At 53.3% G+C, this 5,000-nt stretch overlaps 1 non-coding gene across 1 annotated transcript in view; it reads right to left on the minus strand.

Annotated features, from left to right (window-relative positions):
- The window catches only part of LOC124620991, a 1,910-nt gene extending 347 nt beyond the window's left edge, over positions 1–1,563 (minus strand). Inside the window, exon 1 of the ribosomal RNA XR_006980486.1 lies at positions 1–1,563. This exon is cut by the window's left edge and continues 347 nt beyond it. This is a non-coding gene — a ribosomal RNA (small subunit ribosomal RNA).
- Positions 1,564–5,000: the final 3,437 nt, after the last annotated feature.

Consider the following 5,000-nt stretch of genomic DNA (forward strand, 5'->3'; position numbering starts at 1 on the left):
CCCAGAACATCTAAGGGCATCACAGACCTGTTATTGCTCAATCTCGTGCGGCTAGAAGCCGCCTGTCCCTCTAAGAAGAAAAGTAATCGCTGACAGCACGAAGGATGTCACGCGACTAGTTAGCAGGCTAGAGTCTCGTTCGTTATCGGAATTAACCAGACAAATCGCTCCACCAACTAAGAACGGCCATGCACCACCACCCACCGAATCAAGAAAGAGCTATCAATCTGTCAATCCTTCCGGTGTCCGGGCCTGGTGAGGTTTCCCGTGTTGAGTCAAATTAAGCCGCAGGCTCCACTCCTGGTGGTGCCCTTCCGTCAATTCCTTTAAGTTTCAGCTTTGCAACCATACTTCCCCCGGAACCCAAAAGCTTTGGTTTCCCGGAGGCTGCCCGCCGAGTCATCGGAGGAACTGCGGCGGATCGCTGGCTGGCATCGTTTATGGTTAGAACTAGGGCGGTATCTGATCGCCTTCGAACCTCTAACTTTCGTTCTTGATTAATGAAAACATACTTGGCAAATGCTTTCGCTTCTGTTCGTCTTGCGACGATCCAAGAATTTCACCTCTAACGTCGCAATACGAATGCCCCCGCCTGTCCCTATTAATCATTACCTCGGGTTCCGAAAACCAACAAAATAGAACTGAGGTCCTATTCCATTATTCCATGCACACAGTATTCAGGCGGGCTTGCCTGCTTTAAGCACTCTAATTTGTTCAAAGTAAACGTGCCGGCCCACCGAGACACTCACTCAAGAGCACCCTGGTAGGATTGCAACGGGGTCCGCCTCGGGACGCACGAGCACGCACGAGGCGCGTCGCACGCCTTCAGCTCGCCCCACCGGCAGGACGTCCCACGATACATGCCAGTTAAACACCGACGGGCGGTGAACCAACAGCGTGGGACACAAATCCAACTACGAGCTTTTTAACCGCAACAACTTTAATATACGCTATTGGAGCTGGAATTACCGCGGCTGCTGGCACCAGACTTGCCCTCCAATAGATACTCGTTAAAGGATTTAAAGTGTACTCATTCCGATTACGGGGCCTCGGATGAGTCCCGTATCGTTATTTTTCGTCACTACCTCCCCGTGCCGGGAGTGGGTAATTTGCGCGCCTGCTGCCTTCCTTGGATGTGGGAGCCGTTTCTCAGGCTCCCTCTCCGGAATCGAACCCTGATTCCCCGTTACCCGTTACAACCATGGTAGGCGCAGAACCTACCATCGACAGTTGATAAGGCAGACATTTGAAAGATGCGTCGCCGGTACGAGGACCGTGCGATCAGCCCAAAGTTATTCAGAGTCACCAAGGCAAACGGACCGGACGAGCCGACCGATTGGTTTTGATCTAATAAAAGCGTCCCTTCCATCTCTGGTCGGGACTCTGTTTGCATGTATTAGCTCTAGAATTACCACAGTTATCCAAGTAACGTGGGTACGATCTAAGGAACCATAACTGATTTAATGAGCCATTTGCGGTTTCACCTTAATGCGGCTTGTACTGAGACATGCATGGCTTAATCTTTGAGACAAGCATATGACTACTGGCAGGATCAACCAGGGAGCTGCGTCAACTAGAGCTGAGCAGCCGGCCGCCCGGGAGTGTGTCCCGGGGGCCCGCGCGAACACGCAAGCGTCCGCTCAATTATTCTGCAAACAGGAGGAGGCTGAGCTCCCCTGCACAATACACCTCGAAACCCTCTCAGGTCCCGGCGGCGCGCAGCGCCGTCCTAAGTACTTGGTCGGGTTCGAGAGAGGCGCAATCGCCCGGAGTTTGGCGAGTAGACGCTTTAGGTGCGACCACCCGTGCTCCCAACTGAGCTTGCCGCTGCCGACAGAGGCCCGGGAGCGTGCTGTCGTGGCATTGCCGGCGGGAGACAACACGCGCCACCTACGGTGGCCGGCAGCTCCAACGCCAGCGCCACAGAAGGACAAAAGCCCCACTTGGGTGCCGAAGCGAACTCTCCCAGCACAGCGCACGCGCCAACACGTCCGCACAGCTGCGATACAAACCACCTGCGAGAACCGCAGAGGCGACCGAGCAGCAGACGGCGTCGCGGCGCCGAGCGCCGGGCGGCGGCGCATCCTCAGCGCACACAGTCCTCAATCGGACCAGCACACTGCAGATGTCCACCGCGCTTCGCACCGGGCCCGCGAGGACCTACTTTGGCCGCACGGCGCCGCGTGCAGGGTGCGCCGGCGCGCAGCTGCGCCGCCTGCCGCCTCCGTCGGCCGGCGCGCCTGCCACTGGCCGCCCCCACCAGCCGGCTGTAGCGCGTGCGCCCACGCACCGCGCGGCCAGCACGCCGGGAGGCCCCCCCTCACCGGCCGGGGACGGTCCCACCCAGCCACCGCCGCGTATCGCTTCACACCCACATGCCATTCACGTTCGTGGGCATGGTGGGTATCGCTGAAACAACCGGTTGGTAGCTCAACCGATCGTCGCCATCACTGATTCACCTCTAGCGAGAACAACCGCACCACAACGGTTTACCAGTTGTTCATTTGCGTAACGTCACCAGCAAACGTAGACGTCCATCGCCATTTGCAAATTCAACGATTGTTGCATGCCTGTGTCAGGTGTCACGACACACTATGTCTGCCCACATACACGCAACAACATGTGCACGCTTCGCGAACACGTGGAAGGTGGCCCCCGTACGTATGCGATGTCCATTGCGCGAACGACTGTCAACCGGCCTCTGTCGCATGTCGCAGATGTGGAACGCAGTGCACCATGCTATCACGGTGTGTGAGAAGAGACGACTACGTCTGACAACACGCGCCACTACATCAACAGACGGCTCATGCTGATCGCCATCCACGGCATACCATACTGCAATCCAGCTCTTATAGGGAGACGACACGTAGCTGAGTGCACAATATTTGGACCGTATGGTTCGCCGTTGTTGGCGCAGTCGTGGTACGGTCACACATGTACCACGATGTATCATTCAGTACATGAGGACCAATGTGCAGTACAGTGTGTCATTTGGACGTACAACATCAGCGGACAGTTGACACAAGCCGTACCACAACGTAGGCTGTGCTTCGCCATGCGAATGCCAATGAACAACTGCGAAGGGCATTGAGCATGTACGTCCTGCTGCCATCCGCATTACAGTGTATAGCTGCAAGGTGTTTAACATGAAGCGATACTCTGGGGACCGGGCAGTGCGAGTGGCAAACTATATTGCGGGGGTTGCAGTTAGGCAACACTACACTAATTTAACGCGTCGTATGACAATTACAGAGCGGGTTAAGGCCCAACGTGTGTTGGGTTAAGGCCCAACGTGTGTTGGGTTAAGGCCCAACGTGTGTTGGGTTAAGGCCCAACGTGTGTTGGGTTAAGGCCCAACGTGTGTTGGGTTAAGGCCCAACGTGTGTTGGGTTAAGGCCCAACGTGTGTTGGGTTAAGGCCCAACGTGTGTTGGGTTAAGGCCCAACGTGTGTTGGGTTAAGGCCCAACGTGTGTTGGGTTAAGGCCCAACGTGTGTTGGGTTAAGGCCCAACGTGTGTTGGGTTAAGGCGCAACATAGGTTAGGTTAAGGCGCAACATAGGTTAGGTTAAGGCGCAACTTGGGTTAGGTTAAGGCGCAACATGGGTTAGGTTAAGGTACAATATGGGTTAGGTTAAGGTACAATATGGGTTAGGTTAAGGTACAATATGGGTTAGGTTAAGGTACAATATGGGTTACGTTAAGGTACAATATGGGTTAGGTTAAGGTACAATATGGGTTAGGTTAAGGTACAATATGGGTTAGGTTAAGGTACAATATGGGTTAGGTTAAGGTACAATATGGGTTAGGTTAAGGTACAATATGGGTTAGGTTAAGGCGCAACATAGGTTAGGTTAAGGCGCAACATAGGTTAGGTTAAGGCACAACATAGGTTAGGTTAAGGCGCAACATAGGTTAGGTTAAGGCGCAACACAGGTTAGGTTAAGGCGCAACACGGGTTAGGTTAAGGCGCAACACGGGTTAGGTTAAGGCGCAACACGGGTTAGGTTAAGGCGCAACACGGGTTAGGTTAAGGCGCAACACGGGTTAGGTTAAGGCGCAACACGGGTTAGGTTAAGGCGCAACACGGGTTAGGTTAAGGCGCAACACGGGTTAGGTTAAGGCGCAACACGGGTTAGGTTAAGGCGCAACACGGGTTAGGTTCAGGCACAATACGGGTTAGGTTAAGGCACAATACGGGTTAGGTTAAGGCACAATACGGGTTAGGTTAAGGCACAATACGGGTTAGGTTAAGGCACAATACGGGTTAGGTTAAGGCACAATACGGGTTAGGTTAAGGCACAATACGGGTTAGGTTAAGGCACAATACGGGTTAGGTTAAGGCACAATACGGGTTAGGTTAAGGCACAATACGGGTTAGGTTAAGGCACAATACGGGTTAGGTTAAGGCACAATACGGGTTAGGTTAAGGTACACATTGTTGTAAGGAAAGGTGTTTTGGGGGGGGGGGGGGGCCGGTTTGTTGATTGTGATTATCGTAAGTAAATGACTGCGGCATCATCTGATTTGCCATGTCAGGGTGCACCTTTGGCTCATGACAGGCGGCGCTCTGATTCCATGCTTGTGGCAGACCTGTGTCTTTCATTCCTGCCATTGTTTGTGTGCTGTGACAGGAGGCAGTATTGTGATGTTGGGTGTACCCCTGTGTAGGACATGTGTGGGTGTTGGTGGCTTAGCTGAGCAATGGTGGTTGTCGGAAGGGTGGGATATTCTGTTTTGTGAGTGGACCTCCCGGTCTGGTTATGATAGTGTGGATTGTCTAATGTGGCGGAGAGGATGCACTGGGTGTTGTTCCATGCTGGTGCTTACATATTGTCTCTGTGCCTGTTACAGGCAGAGAGTAGTGCGTGATAAGAGTGTCTGGCTGACGTGTGGTTGTGATTGTGAGCAGAGTCTTTCAGCATGTATACGGACAGTTGTATACATTATCTGTATTTTGATGGCTCTATCTATTACTAATCAGCGCCGTGTATACGTTTCA

The sequence above is a fragment of the Schistocerca americana genome, chromosome 6 (assembly GCF_021461395.2).
Source record: "Schistocerca americana isolate TAMUIC-IGC-003095 chromosome 6, iqSchAmer2.1, whole genome shotgun sequence".
Lineage (NCBI taxonomy): Eukaryota > Metazoa > Arthropoda > Insecta > Orthoptera > Acrididae > Schistocerca > Schistocerca americana.